The 19,480-nt window shown below is 53.3% G+C and overlaps 1 protein-coding gene across 7 annotated transcripts in view; it reads right to left on the bottom strand.

Annotated features, from left to right (window-relative positions):
- GSE1 (Gse1 coiled-coil protein) overlaps positions 1–19,480 on the bottom strand; it is a 349,718-nt gene that overhangs the window by 185,426 nt on the left and 144,812 nt on the right. Inside the window, exons 1-2 of one of the 7 annotated variants that reach the window (XM_050923214.1) lie at positions 18,128–18,216; positions 17,588–17,715 (exon numbers count right to left, since the gene is read on the bottom strand). The exons of 5 other annotated variants lie outside the window; for them this stretch is intronic. The gene's annotated coding sequence lies outside the window, so the exon portion shown is untranslated. Of the gene's footprint in view, positions 1–17,587; positions 17,716–18,127; positions 18,239–19,480 lie in introns of those variants that run through there. One more of the 7 variants, XM_050923213.1, reaches the window with a different exon arrangement.

The raw sequence follows: 19,480 nt of genomic DNA, 5'->3' as shown, positions 1-19,480 counted from the left end.
GGTGACTCAGTGCCCCCCTCCTTGGCAGCGGGTCTCCACTGCTCCCATGTGAGCCCAGTAAGCCTCCTCCAAGGCAAGGCCGGTGCTGCTGCGGTTGCGGGCAGTACAGCTCTGATGGGGGCCGACCCCTTCTGGCTGCCCACAAGTCACCTGGGCTCCAACGCCAGTCCAAGAGAACAAGAGCATCCACAGTCCAGTTCCCCCATGCTGCAGGTCTCACCCCCGCTCAGCTTGACACTGGTATCTTGACGCTCCCATCCCCAGAGTCCTCCCCAGCAGCCCAGCACTTCTAAGGGCCACGGGCGGCCCGGCGGGGAGGCAAACAGCTGCCGCCTCATTACTCTCCCGCGCTCTGTGCCATCAGTGACTGAGCACAAGTCAAATAAAACGGATAGTAATGGCTGAATCAGAGGCGTCATTATGTAACATTATCCTGGAGAGACGAGGCCGCGGTGCTGAGAAGCGGCAGGTGCACTCTCGGGCCAGCAGCTCATTTGCTGTTTCATTTCTTCCTCTCTTTCCCCCCTCCCTCCACCTCTGTAATCTAAAAGTCGCCACCATCACACATCCAATTGCATACTAAGTGCAAACCCGACGCCCTCCGAGAACGGCTGCGGCGCCGCCGAGCCGGCAAGCGAATACTAATGAGGCCTCAATGCCGGCGGGCGCCTGGCTGCGGAAAGACAACATGATCCTTCCCCGGGCCCTGCCACCCAATCACCCCCCGGAGCAGTCCAGGCAGAAGTGAAGAGGTAACGCCCAGCCTGGGTGCCTGGCTGCTGGCGAGACAGAACCAAGGAGGAGGGACGCTCAAGGGAGGAGCAGCTACTCTCTGAAAGTTTCCAGCCTGACACCTTAAGAGCCTTTCATCCAGCCTCTTCCTGCCTCCCACCCTGATCACCTTCTGGGCCAACCCAGCCACACTGCATCCCTGCATGAGTGAACTCTCCAGGGATGAGCCCTCAGGGTGAGAGGTCGTCTCCAAAGGCAGGAGGGCTCCCGCGGGAAGGGAAGGGTGAAGGCGCGTGGAGCGGCACAGAGGAGAAAACAAGGCTGAGAAGCCAGCGCTGCGCACAAGCCCGAAAGGAAGGAAATGGCTGCTGAGCCACAGCGGCACACCCCACATGGCAGGGGTCTAACCCTGCAGCAGTCTCTGCTCTCAGAGTGGGGCGGATTGGATTTGCTTTCCTCCCCAAACCAGGAATCACGTCAGGCTCCTGGAAACGTGGCTTCAGGCAAACGCTACCAGACCCAGTGCTAGGCTCCGAGTTGCAACGAGGTAGGATCTCCTTCTGGCATACCTCTGGAATGCTGAGGGACACACGTCACCTTGGGATAACCCCGGCGTGGCGGAGAAGAGCTTGGCCCTAAGAACATTGCTGCCTCCTCCAGCCACTCGCTATATCTAGGTCTGATCCCAGCTACCCCAGGCATGAGAGCGAGAGCCCCACGAGGAATCACAGAGCTCTGCTGTAGGAAGATCCCTGCCAGTGCAAAGAGCCAGGTTACAAAGGGAGACTCTGATATTTAGGTTAATCAACCAAATGCACAATCTTGGCCGGCTCCCACAAGACGTGTTTGGGATGGGCATGTGATTAAAGTGCTGGATGAGACTCAGGAGGCCTGAGTTAAATTCGTGACTCTGCCACAGATTGCAGCCTTGTGCAAATTACAGCTCTCTTGGGGACCTCAGGCCCTCACCTGCAGCATGGGGCTAATAATCTGTATCAGTAACGGGATTAGCTTGGTTGCCTCCTCCCATTCAGAGCTCCCTCGGGGGTGGTTTCTGACCCCCATCGAAGGGGAAAAGCCAGCCCTAACAATCGTTTCCTGTTTAGCTTGACCACAGCAGCTGCTAACCCTTGTCTAGCACGCCTGGTTTTCCATAGATTTCAAATCCTTATATGGCTAAACTGCTCTTTTTCTCCCTTGGCTTATCCTACATGCGAGATGCTTTGGATACAATCATTTTATGACAGCTGCATTTTACTATCGCTGCTCCACAGTCACCAATGAGGTGTGAATCCCACTGCTGCCGTTTCCAATGACACCGGAAGGATTTGTCAGGCAAATCGCCATTCAACAGACTCAAGAATCCAAAACCCAGCCAAAGGCAAGAGCCATTCAGGGGCCTCCGGGGTTCACTCCCTTCCAGGCACAAGATACCGCCAGGCCCTGCTCCCAAAGGATCCTACAGCACTTCATTACCTCTGCACATGCAGGCCTACTGACACACAGCCACCTCCAGGCCAGGAGGGAGGACAGCACACTGCAGATGGGGAGAGAGGGAACAGTAGCCAAGAACACAAAGCAAAGAGCCATGGGCCCATGCAGAGCCGAGTCAGCCACAGGGGGATTTCTGTACTACGGACACCTAGGCTGGGCTGAAATCATCTCACCCAAGCAGGTCTCACTTGGAGTCACCACCAACCTAACTCGGATTCAACCCAGCGACCCAGAAGTTAATATCCCCAGCCAGCGCTCTTCCTGGGCAGCCAGAGAGCCCCACGTGCAGCAGACAGCAGGTGGCTGGGCCCCTGCACAGGCCCTGCAAACAGCACGGACAGCCATGGGTTCCCACAACTTACCACGGTCTCTGAAAGTAGACCATCCTGGCCACTTCCTCTTCTGAGACATGACTCCCCTCCCTTCCCTGCCCCAGTCCTCAGGGCAAAACTAAGGGGCAGACTGGAAACAGAAAATCCCAGGGCTTCTGATGCAAGATCTGCTCTGTCCTGTTCCCTCTAAACGGTCCTCCATTCCCTCTCTGCAGACCCACTTTCTCTGTTTCCTTCAGGCAGCCTGCTGGTTAGTGCACAGCCTCAAAGACTGGCGCATGCCCACAGAATGGGGGACATGCCAGCTGTAGAGTTGGTGCGGGCAGTTGCATGCCGCACCCATGACTCAGTCCCTCCTGTGGGGGGCTCTTGTCTCAGGGTGCGTATGGAAGGCTGCTCTCCACATCACTTCTTGCCTGAAATGTCACTTTTGCAGCAGTGTTCCTTCTTCCAGGGTCTGCAAGATTAGGTTAAGCTTCTACTTCTTACCACTACGATGGGAAACGTTTTTACCAGTGAGGGTAATTAACCAGTGGAGCAACTAACCAAGGGCTGGGAGGGATTCTCCATCACTGGCAATCTTTACGTCAAGACGCTGTTCCAAGAGATCTGCTCTAGTTCAACAACAGCCATTGGACGTGATGCAGGAATTAATTCAGGACAGTCTAATGGCCTGTGTTATGCAGGAGGTCAGACTAGATGATCCCAGTGGTCCCTCCTGGCTTCCAAAATCTATGACTCTATTAATCTAAACCACATTCCCCATTCACAGATGGCTGGATAGCTGGCTAACACCACCTCCAGGCCACAGGATGCACAAGAGACTAGGGACTTCCCTGCTGCCCATATCTTTTCCTGGACTGTGCAGAGAGTCTGGTGATGGGCAGCAATACAGCAAAACCCAAAGACAAGCAGAAAACAGAGCAGGGCTCACACCCCGTACAAAAGAGACACCACCTCTGTCTCTAAACTCCATGCAACGCCAACTCTTCCTCACTACTTATGCCACCCTGGGCACCAAGGAGCAGAGCTCATCGTACTATAGGCGGACAAGGGCTTCCTTTAAAGTTGCACAGGTCCAGGGCACAACTGTGTTACACTAGGCTCCAAGGGTGAAAGAGCTCTCCTATCTGCCAGCGGGCACTAAGCCTGCATCCAGAGAAGGAAGGGAGGAAAATCATCCGTTCAACCTTGAGAGATTAGGCAAGCCCTCCCTGCTCCGTGGCTTTGGACGCTATCCTTCCCTCAAATCAGCAGGCAAAGCGGTGATTACAAGAGTGGTTCATATTTAATAATGCAATTTATATTCCACTCGCAGCATAAACTATTGTAAAGGCACACTAATGTAAAAATACATCTGGCTTGTCAATAGTTTATCTTCTGGATCTGCATCTAAATCCCTGGGCATTCTTGACTTATGGCTGCACCAATGTCTAATGAATAAAAAGGTGCAAATTATAGGCCTTGCTTTAATGCTCATCATAAAATTAGATGATAGTTGCAAAAGCTGCATTCTCCTGCCCACAGAGCAGCGATAGTAAGCTATAAATAAAGTGTATTTAATGTATCCCAGAGCTGAGCAAAGCCAGGAAACAGTATGTTATTGCACAGCTTTCAATGGATCCGCCACCAGTTCAATGAAGTGATAACTGATCCATCATGTGAATTTATGTTAACTGTCGGCTCACAAAGTCATGGCCTCCACACTGTAAATAGCCTACAATCCTTCTAGCCGGGTCTGCCTGCCAATAAACCTGTCACTGGCAGGCTTGTAGCAAGCACCTTCAGGACAGTGGAAACAAACCATTAAGTTCTTGGGTTTCGACTTGGGTTTCTCATCCCAGCAGTCTCCGAGCTTCTCTGCTATTTGCCAGCGTGGTTAATCTGAAAGAGAAAACGCAAACACATCCTTGCTTCGGGGCCCGGCCGATTCATATTACAGGGATCAGCGGAAGCCCCTGTCACCCAGAAGTTGTGCTGACCACCGCAGGGCCACCGCAGAAGGCTGGGAGGGGGCATTCCGAGAGCGATGTGGATGAACAGCCAGGGTCAGTCAGGCTGCCAGCTCTGCACAAGCTTCAGAGAACAAAACAGCAGCGGCACAGTCCTCAGCTGGCTCTAGACAACCTTGGGGGAGGAGGGGGGAGCCTGTGAGCATCCAAATACCCACAATGCCTGACTGTAGCTCACTGCAGGCCATTTATCACCGAGCACAATGCGGAACCTCTCAGAGAGAGGCTGACCTCTCACTTGGGAAATCCGACCCGCTCTGGTGACACAAAGGCAAAACAAAGAGCTTGGCTCCAGTGCCAAGAACGGGCACAGGTCCTGGTGATGAACCCCACTCCCCTGCAGCGCTTCCCGTCCCCGATGTGGCGAGTTCGAATCCAGTTCAGGGTTTGGCTAAAGAGGGTGGGGGAAGGAGGATGGTTCGACTGCACCAAACCCCTCGCTAGTTGTTTCTCGGGAAATGTCAATGCTGAATGGTGGAAATCCCACGCAGCCAGTCAATCTCACAAGACTTCCGTCATCTTGAGCAGTGGAAATCTCACACAATGAGCTGTTCTCACACCATGGCTGCAGCCGGGGGCAGGCAACTTTCACAAGAACCTCAGCAGCAGCGACACCAGAACCAGAAAGTGACCCCCTGGTTCTCCCAGATCTAAAGGCAGAGGGAGTTGCTCGATCCAAGGATCAAATCCAATCCCCACCCTGCTCCAAATCTCAAGGAGTTCCGGCCCAAACTTCCAGAGTGGCCCATCTTGCTTTCTGTAGCTCAGAAAGGGTTAGTCTGGCTATTCTGGGGAGAGGAACAAGAAGAGGACCCCTCTCTATCTATCCAGGCTCTTCTACCGCCTTATTAGTGTGGGATCAGAGCACCTCACCAACACTAACAAATAGCCTCACATCATCTTGGGAGGCAGAGAAGGTTATAACCCCCATTCTGCACAGGGGGAACCAAGGCACAGAAAGACTAAGTGATTGGCCCAGGGTGACACAGGACATCTGTGGCAGAGCCAGGAACTGAGCCCAGTGCCTTCAACACACAATCATTCTTCCTCTAGGTTGCCACTTGGCTTTTGACAAGAGCTGAGCCTGCTTTTCAGTTCTGTGATGAGCTCTGCTTCCCATCCCCCTGAGACCTGTCACATCAGGGATTCCTTAAACACAACTCCAAATTCAGCGTCCCAGGGCTGTGCTCACCCCAGGGGCTGGGAGCTCACAAGCTGAATAAGCCTGGGCCAGGCTAGTGCGCAGAGAGGAGGCCTGCACAGGGCTGCAGGCAACAGTGTTGGTGTTTCAGAAGGTCACGCTCATCCAGCTGGGTCTGAACGGAACCAGCACCCAGGGTTGTATTAACAGGCATTGCTGGTGGTGCGTACGTTTGGAGTAAGCTGGAAAACCATTCCCATTTTGAAAGAGATGAGGTTAACTCCCGTGTCCCAGCCCAAACCCAGTTCCACCCCAGAGCCATGACCTCACATCCCAGCCCAATCCCAGTTACTTTCCAGCGCCACGCCCCCATTCCCCAGCCCAAACCCAGTTCCACTTCAGAGCCATGCCCTCATGTCCCAGCCCAAATCCATTTCCACCTCACAGCCATGTCCAATGCCCCAGCCCAATCCCAGCTCCACTCCAGAGCCATGACCTTGCATCCCAGCCCAATCCCAGTGAAATTCTAGAGCCACGCCCCCGAGTCCCAGCCCAATCCCAGTTACATTCCAAAGCCACGCCCCCAGGTCCCAGCCCAATCCCAGTTACATTCCAAAGCCACGCCCCCAGGTCCCAGCCCAATCCCAGTTACATTCCAAAGCCACGCCCCCAGGTCCCAGCCCAATCCCAGTTACATTCCAAAGCCACGCCCATTCCCCAGTTTCAGTCAGATGCAGCATTCTGCTTTTCACCATGCCCAAAACTATACTCTGCTGTGCACTGTTAAAAATCTGTTACCTTCTATGCCAGAAACAGCTGCATTTCAGTGATGGTGGTATGCCTACATACATGCCTATAAACAGGGTCCTCCTCTGCATCTTTTATCCAGGCAAAGCTCTCAGTGGTGCAAGATAGGGGTGTGGTTCATAAGTCAGTGTGGGGTCATTCCAGGAGAGAAGTTACATGAAACTCCCTGGCTTTCTGGCCACTGGAGGCTGGAGCAGCCAAATTCCGTCATGGTGTAAGCAGGCTCCCACAGAAACTAGAGCCCAGTATTGACCTACTGAGTCATCCAGCTTCTGTTCTGCTTTCTCAGCTCTGTGCCTCTGGTTCCAGAGAACACCTCTTTCCCCGCAGCACGCAATCCAAGTGAAACCGCAACCCAGCCACACAGCCACATTGTACATGAAGAAAGAACCATTAATGCAGCTTATTATTTAAAGAGCATTAAGGGGGCTCCGAGGCACTGGAAAACTTCCCTGCCAGTGGGCTAACCACAAACAAAACAGCTCTTAGGCCCTCCAGAAACAACCTCTTCACAGAAGGGAAGGGGTGAGCACCAACCTTCCTCCAAGGTCTCCTAAAGGCCAACAGGTTAGATTCCTTGGGTATTTTTCCTGCAAAAACAGTCTTTTACATTCGGATAGGTATTTTCCTCTTAAAAGGATCCCAAAGCACTTTGCAAACTGCAATCCCACACTACCAGATTGCTGGCATGTCAAATTAAAAAGGGCATAGAGGAATTTTTAACTAAGGGCTGGGGGAAAGCCAACAGGCGCGGAGGTGCATGTGGTTCGGACAGAGACATTCCTTAGGGGAGGATTTATTAAAAGGGAGACTCTGTATCCTAGAAGACCCTTTGTTCATGTGTTATGTGAAGGAGTAAATAACCTATGATTTAAATCAGCTTCTGTACCAGGTGACTGGAGGGATAGCTAGTGTAAAGCTAATTTTTAAAAAAGACTGCAAAGGCAATCCTGGCAATTATAGGCTGGTAAGCCTAACTTCTGGACCAGGCATGCTGGTTGAAACTATCATAAAAAACAGAATTATCAGACAGACTGATGAACATAACATGTTGGGGAAGAGTCAGCAAGGCTTTTGTAAAGGGAAATCATGTCTCATCAGTCTATCAGAATTCTCTGGGGGGTCAACAAACAGGTGGACAAGGGTGATCCAGTGGATACAGGGTACTTGGACTTTCAGAAAGCCTTGACAAGGTCCCTCAACAAAGGCTTATAAGCAAAGTAAGCAGTCCTGGGATAAGAGGGAAGGCTCTCTCATGGATAAGTAACCAGTTAAAAAATAGGAAACAAAGGGGATGAATGAATGGTCAGTTTTAACAGTGACAAGAGATAAACAGCGGGATCCCCCGGGGTCTGTACTGGGACCAGTGCTAGTCAACATATTCATAAATGATCTGGAAAAAGTTGCAAACAGTGAAGGGGCAAAGTTTGCAGATGATACAAAATTACTCAAGACAGTTTAGTTCAAAGCAGACTGCCAAGAGTTACAAAGAGATCTCACAAAAATGGGTGATGGGACAACAAAATGGCACAGATGTAATACAATGCTGATAAATGCAAAGTAATGCACATTGGAAAATATAATCCCAACTATACATACAAAATGATGGGGCCTAAATTAGCTGTTACCACTCATGACAAAGATCGTGGAGTCATTTTGGACAGTTCCCTGAAAACATCAGTTCGATGTGCAGTGGCAAACAAAAAAGCTAACAGTTGGTTAGGAACCATTAGGAAAAGGACACATTATAAGACAGAAAATGTCACAATGCCATAACATAAATCCATGGTACACCCATACCTTGGATACTGTGTGCAGTTTTGGTTGTCCCATCTCAAAAAACATATTAGCTTTGGAAAAAGTACAGAGAATGGCCACAAAAATGATTAGGGGTATGGAACAGCTCCCATATGAGGAGAGATTAAAAAGACTGGAACTGTTTAGCTTGGCAAAAAGACAACTTTGGGGGGATATGATAGAGATCTATAAAATCATAACGGATGTGGAGAAAGTGAATAAAGAAGTGTTACTTAATCCTTCACATAACACATGAACAAAGGGTCACTCAATAAAACTAACAGGCAGCAGGTTTAAAATAAACAAAAGGAAGTATTTCATCACACAACCCACAGTCAACCTGTGGAACTCATTGCCAGGGGATGTTGTGAAGGCCAACTGATTCAAAAAGAATCAGATAAATTCATGGGCGATAGGTCTATCAATGGTTATTCGCCAAAATGGTCAGGAATGCAACCACATGTTTTTGGTGTGTCTAAACCTCTGACTTCCAGAAGCTGGGACTGGACGACAGGGGATGGATCACTCAATAATTGCCCTGTTCTGTTCATTTCCTCTGGGGCACCTGGCATTGGCCACTGTCGGAAGACAGGATACTGGGCTAGATGGACTATTGGTTTGACTCAGAACGGCCGTTTTTATGGTCTGATGTTCACTGAATGAGGGCAGAATCTATAATAATGAACATAGCAGAGGTAAAAGATCATCAGGTCAGATCCAAAAGACTGTGGTTTTGTATGCACACCCTCATGCAGACATACATGGCTACTCACCCAACCTCTGAAATGTGGCTACCTCTGGGTTGGAACATGACACTGCTTAGCAGAGCACAGTAACATTGCACAACACTTTAGGACAGGAAATGCAAACAGTATTCAACTGATTGGGCTCACACAGAGCCATATTTTCTGGAGCGCTTCCCTTCCACACCTCACAATGCTCCATCAACTCTCCCTCTGTCTGAGGGTGGCTGGCTGCAACTGCCCCCCTAACCAATCATTATCATTGAATGCTGGGGTCACCCAGGACACTCCCACCCTACCCATGCTACTCCCGCAGAACCCCCGGTCTATGCACTTTCACACCCACGCAGGGCAGCAGGCCCCTGGGGGGTAACTCATTCCACGCTTTCCCCTCCCTTCGGGAGTCATAGGCATCTTTTTATTCTTCTGGACAAAGTAACACAAACAACCACAACAGTGTCTGGGAGCGGTGCAGCCAGTGGAAGATGGGATTCCCCAGCGCATCACCACAAACACTCCGGCAAGGCAGAATGTGAGGCTGGGCTTCCTACCCCCGTAATGGGAGCATTCACTCCATAGCTCCCCTCAGCCAGGTAGCAATTGCCAAGCAGCTCACTGTGCCCCCTTGCCCTGCATCCCCTGTGTGCGCCGACTGGTGGCTAGAGGTGCAAGCAGATCGGAATAAGCCGGAGGAGGCAGGAAGAGAGGGGGACAAAAACATGTTGTAAAAAAAAAAGGGGTGAGGGAATGAGGTTCAGAAAACCCTCTTAGAAGCCAGCCATTCCCACGGCTTGTCTCTCATTACCACTGCGCTGATATCCCTATTAATAGTACCAGTAAATCCTCCTCCCCAATTCGGGTCCATTTCTATAAATAATGTAGAATCTTTTTATTTACTGACAGGTTGTAAAAGTATCAGGGAGAATAATGTGAAATCAGGGGTTGCTGAATAATTCATGCCACCAGCTTAACACTCTTCTCTCCCTCAGCCTGCCCATTTAGTGGAGAGCACCTTATGCCCAGGAATCTAATAAAATCAGGACTAACGACTTGGCACTAATTCTTTATCAATTGAGACTTTTACAGCTTAAAAAAAGGAGGAGGAAGAAAGAGGGAGAGAAAAGCCCAGAGCCATGAAATGAATATGCACCCATGAAAAATGCATGGGCTTTTTGCACGAGTGGGGCCACGGTGCATTCATCTCCGCCCAGCACCTTATCCTCATGGTGCAGACGGCCCGTTCTGAGCCGGATGTACCAGTTCCTACACCTTAGATGGCTGATTCCCGATACCGCTGAGGCTTTCCAAGAATTAATATTAATTATGGAGCCTGCATTTGCACAGGCAGACAGCAGGGCTGTCACAATAAAACTCCCTCCCTGGAGGTAATTCTCTGTCATTTGTGTGATTCTCTAGACCAGGTTTGTTCTCCCAGCAGGTGGCTTCCCTTAGCATACTGGGGAAGTTCAATTCCCCTTCGGCACTGATGAAAGTGAAGCATGTTCATTCCACACGTACCATCCCTAGCTTTGCGGGCCCGCTGCTGCCCTCACATGGGTGGGTGGGTACTGCCCAAGGGCAGCAGAGGGACTAGCAGTGCCAAGGATTGGGGGGTTACAATACACTCTGTTCTCTGCCCATTTTGAAGTGCTAAAGCAGCAGCGACGGCAGTATAAAGAAGTATCAGACACACCTCTCAGTCAGTTGTGCAAGCAGACATGCAATCACATGCATTCGTACATGACACACACGTATGTGCTCACACAGTCAGAACACAAGCGCGTGCACACAGCTGAAGGGAACCCATGCAGCATGGAGGCAAGCACAAACCCCCAGAACTCCTCTTTCCATGCAACTCGAGGGTCGGCCTGGGGAATGGAATTAAATGACGCATGACCCAGGTTTTAATGGTAGCTTCCCCTCGCTCTGCAGCTCAGAGGCAGGCGGGTTCCCCACTCGCTGACAGTTCCCAGAAATAGGGTGACCAGATGTCCCGATTTTATAGGGACAGTCCCAATTTTTGGGTCTTTTTCTTATATAGGCTCCTATCACCTCCCCACTCCCGTCCCAATTTTTCACATTTGCTGTCTGGTCACCCTACCCAGAAACGAGGCCGGCGTTGGGTGAGGAGTAGGGTGGGAGCCCTGTCACAGCAGGTGGCTTGTTCACTGGCCTCATTGCGCTCTCTCAGGTATTCCCAAGGGGGGCTCGCTCACCCTAGCTCTCTGGACCAATGACTCCCAGAAGGAAAAAGGGCCTGGCCTTTGGCTTGACCGAGCTCAGACACATCACAGCTGGCATCAGGGCAGTTTGCTCCATGGGAGCCTCCCAGGGGCTGGTTCCCAGGGTGGCAGCAGCACCTCCTGGAAGTTGAGCATCGAGGCAGGACATGGAAAGGCCTTAAGGACCATCCCCAGCTCTCCACAGCCTTGCTGGGCCTTCAACGGTGCTGTCTGGGGCTTGGCAAGCAGCATCGCCAGAGCACCCTGGGCCCCAGGGGGCTTCCCCTTGCCCGCTACAGGCCCTGGAGGTCCCCCTACCCCTGCATGCTGGTCAGTAGGCACCACTCTCGTGTTGGAAATACCAGTGCGGTGTGAGGTCAAGCCCAGGGTAACGCTATCCTTTCTCTAAAGAGCCAAGGGAAAATGGGCAATGTACAGCAGGGAGCGTCATGCAGTCCCTCTTTGCTCTGGCCTAAAGCCTTCCAGATGTGTTGGCCTTCCCCCCCAGCAGCCGCTCCGAGTGAACTGTCAGGTGCCTGGAACAGCTGGGGTCAATTTGTTCAGGCCCCAGGCGGGGAAGAAAAGGTTCTGACCCACTGAACTGACATAACATGGCCCTACATCCTGCAGACAGGGGCTCCAGGCCTAAGACATCACTCAACAGTCAGCGTGTACCGCATGGCAGCACTGGCAGGGAACTTGCTCCACGTGGCTTGCAAGTCACTGGGGCTGGCTACCTCCTCCCCGTCTTCCCCCCCACACACGCACACACCAATGCCCCTGCTGATCCTGCTCCCTTCACAAGAGGAAATGCAGTCTTCCTCCTTCCTGTGCTTTTAAATGAAGCTCAGGAGCACCTAGGTTTGTTTATGTGTAGGACCTACACCAAGCGCTGTGTGTGTTCGCTGTAAACCACCACCCAAGGGGCAGGCGGGACAGAGGAGCCAGTCACCTGCTCCGGTCTAACACACAGCTCTCCAGGGAAGCAAAAGAGTCAGGGCAGTCCCATGGGGTGGGGAAATGCAGGGGACTTCTCAGCCCAGCCCTCACGTCACAAAAGCCACCAGCTCTACCTCACAGCGGGGCTGGGGACCTCAGCAGAGTGGCCAGGGACAGGGCAGGCCTCTGGAGCCCAGCCCAGCCCATGGGCCAAGCACCAGGACAGTGAGTGCTGCTGCCAGCTCTTCTGCTCTGTGAAGCTTTAAGGTTCTATTTATGACAGTGTGGTAGCATCTAAGGACCTCGGTGATACCCCAGGCCCCCACTGTGCTGGGTGCAAATACAAACTGTAGGTCCCTGCCTGAAAGAGTGGGCGCTACCATAGCACACGTCAGTAACGAAGCAGATGCCTTCCGTCTCCAGGGCTGCCGAGCCAGCCTCTCCCACCAGAATCACATTTACACAAGAGTGAGCGCACACGCACACCCTGGGCCCACTCGACCTCCAGCAAAGGAGCCAAGCAGGAGAATGTGTCTGCACCCTCAGGCATGCGCGCCCAGCCACATGTACCCAGAATCCCCTGCCTGCACGCACCCAGGCAGACACACACAGAACCACGCCCATGTCCTCACAGAAATGCGAGCTGGCCTGTCAGCTCCCATAGCCTGTCCCGCTGGGCCTCGCCTGACCCCACCCCACCCTATCGAGGGGCTCCCATATTTCCAGTGCTGGGCTCTCTGCAGATCCCCAGCACAGTGGGGGGCATGAGTTTGCTTTAGCCAGAGCTCCCAGTTCCATTCCTGGCCTTGGCCTCTGCCTGCCCCCACCGCCCCCTCCCAGAGGCTGGGAATGCTGCGGAGGCGACACAAACTCAGCTCCGCCAGGGGAGTGGGAGTGACCCCGACAGCTGATTTAGGAGCAGCGGCACTGATGGATTGGGTCCTTGTGAAGAGGAGGCGGAGAGAGGCATGTCCCACGGTCCAAGCAAAGCCCATTCCCTCCCCCTCTCACTGACTCAGAGATGACCTGGGAGTGATCTAGCTCCATGTCCAGGGGGCCCTGGATTAGGGGGTTTCTTCCACCTATTAAGCACCACAGCGTAATAGGCACTAAAGGAGGCTGGCAGCCTGGGGCACAGGCCACCCACACAGGGCTGGGAGGAGATGGAGCCTTGGCCTTGCCCCCTCGCAGCAGGGGCACCTTCCCAAGGGTCCTCTGGGAGGCGCTGCAGCTCCCATCTGGGCCTACAGGAATTGGGGCTAGGCATGAAATTCAGCCCCGCCATGCAGAGGATCCTAGAGCAGAGTGTGCTGTGGGCTTACGGTCTCCACTGCCAGGCTGCCAGTCAGATGCCCTACTCCCCTCGAGTGCACCAGGCCAGCGCCGCATGGGCAGCCTCATGATGGGAACCTAGATGCTAGGGAGATGGGCCTGGAGGCCACAGACATATTCAGTCCAAGGAGAAAGGAGGCCCTGCCTGAGGGCCATGGAGCTGCCTCTCTGATGGAAGGAGATGGGGAGAGAAAGCCAAGGCCCTGCCTGCATGAACCTTTGGGTAAGGGGCAGCAGGACAGCACAGCTGCGGAGCTCCCTCCCCAGCCAGAGAAAAGCTCAGCCCCCAAAGGGTTAACTGCACCAAAGAGACCCAGATAAGAAGAGTGGCTAAACCCTGGGCCCTTTGACAACCTGATACCCAGCTCACAGACAGCACTGTTGTCCCTGGCCCTCCCAAGGAAGGAAGCGGGGCGTGCTGGGGGGGCCAGTGGGCAGCTCCCCCTGCAGCCCACTCCCCCTTAGAACAATACCTAGCCTCTGCGGTTTTGATGTGCAGTACAAAGCCGAGAGAGCTTTCCATGTAACATGATAAAAGCAAGTCCCCAGCTAGCACAATTATTTGATAATTCTCCCTTAACACCCATCAAATTAAAGCAATGTCCAAGGGCTGCCTGAAGTGGCACTGATAGGTATTAAACTTTAATGAGATTTAATGGCTCTGGCCTACTTTTGAAGCGCTTAGGCCTACACTTATGAACATTTAATTTCACAGGCCCTGACCTCTTTTCTTCTCTCTTGGTTCATCTCCCCTCTGTTGCCCCCCATCCTGTCTCTTCACTGCTCCCTCCCCGCTTCCACACGCAACTGGTTTATGTTAGTGCTACCAGCCTTCTGCAGACCAGGCCAGGCCACCGCATGTCACAGGCAATTGGGCGTGAGGCTCGGCAGGCTGGCTGATATTAATCTCCCTGCACTTAGTGACTGAATGTGGATTCTATCAGGGAGCTGGGCGGGGGGGAGAGAGAAATACAAAAAATGTGATTCAATAGCAGCAAAAGCAGACGAATTTATGGAATAATTGAATTTGCTCCCAGAATGACATTATGTTCCAGGTCGGATCAGCACAAGTCCCTGCAGCAAGAGCCTGGCCAGTCTGCCTTGCTGTTTGATTCCCTCCCGGGTCTCTTGTTTAATTTTAAGCTCTCCTTAACCTCCTCCCTCCCCCCCGCAACTTTCTTCCCCTGCCCGCCCCTCTGCCTCACACACACTTCAGCCAGCAGAATTAAACAGCCACTGAGGTGCCACTCCAAAGCAAACAGTCCCTGGGGCATCCTGGCTGCTGTGCCTCAGGTTAAACCTCTGGCCTTACTGGAAATGCCACCAGATCTGGCAAATTCAGAAGGTTAAATCCTAAATACCCCCGTGATTGAATGTAATTTAGTTTTGTTTGTGGGCTTGGTGCCGACCAGCTAAGCTCACTGCTGCCCTCTAGTGTGCAAAGGACAGGAGGTCCCTTGTCTTAACCTGCCCCTCCAGATCTAGAAGGGACGATGAGAATTAAAATTTGCCACAGAGAACCAGCTGCAGACACAGTTTCTGGGTGGAAGAAGCCGAGATCACCTGCCATGGAGCAGGGGTGAATCTCAGCTTTTTGCCTAGCTTTTCTCAATGCAGTAAGGGGTGAAGAGTCAGTCCCTGGATGATCTCGGGCAGGGCACCTTTCCCTGTGCAATTCACAGCCCTCCCAAGTGCCATAATGATCCGGAACAGGGCTGCCAAAATGGCATTGTTCTGCTCTTGTGACTCACAGTCACATCTGCCCTGAGGGATCCTGGTGGTGAGTACTGTGGAGATATCCCAGACAGACAGACCGACCCACCGTAGAACACAAAATACCACGGGGTTTGTATTACTTCTGCCAGCCACCCACACATGGAGCCCCAGCACAGCTACGGAGCAAGGAATCAGGGGCTGCCTGCTCCACACCCCCTGAGCAATGTTATCCGTTGGGGGGAAGTGTGATTTGAGAGCATCTGACAGTCCCACTGTGCACAGCCTAAGTGATGATGCTGGGGGGCTAGGCTGAAGAGGAAGGGCGGTCTGATGGCAAAGGTGCACGCCTGGGAATTGGGTGGCTGGGTCAGTGACTCTGCCACCAACCTGCTGTATGACCTCTACCAAATCTCTTTGCCATTCTGTGCCTCAGTTTCCCCACCTGTCAATTGGGAATGATTAGGAGGCCTAATTCACTGATCCTCAGATGGAAGGGGCTGCAAAGTGTCTATTATTAGTAGCTGGAAATGATTGTGCCAGACAGTTTCCCTGACTTGTCCCTCCCACCATTTATTTTTTATATTGGGGGGGGGCAGGAAGAGTGTTGTTTGCACTAAAATCTGCCCCTTGGCTTCCTAGCGGAGGTCAGATGCTTCTGCAAAGTCACAGCATAGTCATCTCCAAAGCCCTTGAGCACAGGGTTCACAAGAGCATGACAACTCCTCTAGGAGCAGAGGCTCCCGTGTCCATGCCCTGGTCTCTAGCGATAAGGCCAGAGACACGCCGAGATAGGGCCACGTGCTCCTTTCTGTGGCACCCGTGCAGAGCCTGCAGATTCCCTGGGGGGCCTTTTAAAGTTTCCCACAAGACATCTGAATAGGTCTCCGAGGCCGAGCGCCTGCAGCAGGGTCATACGGAGGAACCAGGAGGTTCTATTATGCTCGAGCCCACTTACCTTCAGCAGCCTGGGCCCATGCTACCACGTGTGCAGCACGCTACTGCGAGGGGGGCATGAGCTGACCCAAATCAAGGCTATTCCGGTGCCAGCCCTATCCGCCAGGATTGCACCAGGGCTCTCTCTAACAAGAGGGGCGGTAATGAACGCGCTCTCTCCTGTTGAGAGCTTCACATTCAAAGATCAACAGGGTTATTTGATAAAAACCCACAGCAGCCTTCCCGAAAGCACCTCTCCTGCCAAGCGCGGTGACCCTCTCCCTTGGAAGAGGAGGGGGCCAATGTCTTTGCCAGAACATTTCTAGAACTGATGGCATTGATCATACACAGCACTCACACATCACGTTAACTCGTTAATCCTCAGAGCATCATGGGAGGGGAGCAAGCTAATCGCATCAGATGGGGGAAACTGAGGCACAGAGAGGGGCAATGACTTGCCCAAGGCTGGTCAGCGAGTCAAGGGCAAAGCCAGAAACAGAAGCCACAGTCTGTAGATTTCTAGGCCTCTCTGTCTATCCTCCTTGGCCAAACCATGGTCTCTTTCCAGAAACCCTTCCAGTGACCCCCCCCCATAGCAATGAACGCAGGGGAGGAGTTGCTGAGATGGTAATAAAGGGGAATGTTATCAATTCCCTGCAGCGCCAGGAGCCTGCGCTGAGCTGGGGAGGAGGAAGGCGGGGGGCGGGGAAGTGGCGCTAACCCAACCTTAACCCAGAGATCACTTATCATTCAGGCTGCATCACGCATCTTGAAAGTGCAGACACAAAAATGTAATGTCATAACATTCGCAGTTCAATAACCTTTGCTTCCCCAGCCGGCTTGAACTGTCAGAGGAGCTAGGGAGGTAAATATTTCAATGCACAGACACTGAATGCAAAGGCATGAGGAGGGGGCCAATCCCATGGGGAGGGGGGAAGGAAGGCAGAAGAGGCCTCTGGTTTTCTAGGCAGCCTCCACACATTAACATATCCCCACAGTAAATCCAGGCCAGAGCCATGGGGAGGCTGCCGTGCGGATAAAATACGAGCCGATATAAAACCAGACACCTTTATTGTTCAGAAAAGTCTTCCAACAAGTTATGAATCCACAGCTTGCCCCAACCCCATCATACTGTTATATGGCAGAAACAAAGCCGGCTCTTAGAATCAAGGCTCAGATGGGAGCGCCCTCCCCCACTTCCCAGCCACAGCCTGGATGGTGCCATCCCTCTCAGCGGGTAAGAATCTCCCTGGTTTGGAGGCTATAGAGCAAGTAAGCCGCCCACGGAGCCTAGCCGTGCAGCCATTAACCCCTTCAGCGCTGTAAGGTAGGTCCCAACCTGCCAACGGGTAGAGGCCTGCTAGATATTCAGTGACACTGCACCTACCGGCTCTGCGGGGGGATCAATGCCAGAGGCAAGTCACGCTCCTGCTGCCAGCTGTCACCACAAGCACATCCCCAGGCCAGGGGGTCTCTGTGTTTAACTCGTCACTTTCAAAGGCTCTGCACCGACCCCTGGGCACAGAGGACACAGATCCAACTGAAGCACCTCAAGGGTCAACCAAGCGGGTGGCTCAAAAGCAACACAAAAAATGCTTCCCGCCCCCTCCAGGAGCCAGCTGCCGATGTGCCCCTGGCCCGGGGGAGGGGAGAGGATCTAAGAGCCAGATTCAACCAGGGCCAGGATGCCAATCTGCAGGACCTGTGCCTCTCTGATTTTAAAGATCCCAGGCTCCAGGACCCACAGCGCCAGGGCACAGAGGTGACGTCCCATCAGGATGCAGCACCGCGACACAGCCTGATGGGCGGGTTGCCCTGCCCTGCCGCTGGGGAACGCTACACTAGGAGGCAGCACCTCAGATCTCCAGGCCAGCCCGCCCCAGGATGATACCTCCCGCCTGGACCCTTCCCCAGCACAAGCTCTTACCCTGAGGATCTCAGAGACCCATGTGGAAGCAGGAGGGAATTCGGTTTTAATTCTTTACAAATCAATTCTCTGTGGCAGTCGACTGGAAGACCCCTCCCCCCTAGGAAAGCAGCTGGAAGGAGGCGCTGGCTTTATCTGATCCCTGCTATGCTTTTAGCTGCCTAGCAGCCACTGAAATAAACGCCTGTCAGCCCCGGGGAGACTCCGGGAGAAGAAACTAGGTTAGTTCCTTCCAATTAGCCTTCCTGAGAGGTTACCGCGGCTGTGGGGTGTGAATTCCCCGCAGCAAGGGGGTTAACAGATCCCAGACACCACAGCGCGACTACTGTCCCCGAGCCCCCGGCAAAGCACCTCTGGGTTAATGGAGGGGAGCCGGGGCTCTCCTCTGGTCAGGAAGCAAACCCTTGCGTGTCTATGAGCAGGAACGCTCGCAGTCACGGGACAGGCGGAGGGAAGACACGGGCTGCGAGTCAGCACACCTCAAACCAGCTGAGGCGTCAGGCTCCCAAAGGGCCATGGGGTTCAGGCGCTTTCCTGACAGGCAGACTAAAAAAGGGGTGCAGGGGAGGAGCCAAAGGCACCTGCAGCTCCTGGGCGTGGAAGGAGTGGAGCCAGCTGCACAGCCCAGCCCAGCAGCACCGGGAACGCTGGGAGGCGCGTGGCCCCGAACTCAGCTCCAGGACGTGGGTGGGGGCACTGCTTGGCTAATCCACACCGGCGGTGCTTCAAGGGGCAGTCACGCTGCGTGTGAGACAGGGTGGGGGCCGAGAAGCCTGTTCTCCAAACTCGCCTCCAGCAAGGATCTAGCAGGAGAGCATGACCAAGAACAGGGCAGGTCTTACAGCCCGGAGGACAAGGCTGGGCTCCAGGGGCCCTCAAATGGAGGAGGATGGGACAGTAAAGACATCAGGTGCTGGGGCAAGGGAAACAGCAGCCTCCTGCGTCAAACCTCTTTGCCTGGTGGGGGCTCTAGTTGTTGCTAAGGGCTGGAAGCCCCAAGCTGCATGGGTGGTGGGGAGGGCACAAAGACAACCCCTGCTCCCCATCAGGATAGTCATGCTGCCTTGTTCTATCATTTCCTGAGGCCTGATTCCCCCCCGCACCCACTCCCCAACTTACGCAGCTCCCCCCAGCCCTAAGCCCCCCAGGCTGCTCCTCCCGCTCCACACCACTCAGTGGCTCTGAGGTGCCAGCACTGTAGTATCCAGGGGCTCATCTCTGATCTTCCCGGTCACCCTGGGGAGGGACTGACTCATGGGGCCACTGTCATCCCATGGATCTCTGAAGTCCCCAGCAGAGGGATGACTGACCCTGGCCATTTCCCAGGGGACTGGGAGAAATGCCACTGGACTA

Source organism: Gopherus flavomarginatus, chromosome 14 (genome assembly GCF_025201925.1).
Source record: "Gopherus flavomarginatus isolate rGopFla2 chromosome 14, rGopFla2.mat.asm, whole genome shotgun sequence".
In the NCBI taxonomy this organism is placed as follows: Eukaryota; Metazoa; Chordata; order Testudines; family Testudinidae; genus Gopherus; species Gopherus flavomarginatus.
This window is presented reverse-complemented; position numbering and strand designations above follow the sequence as displayed.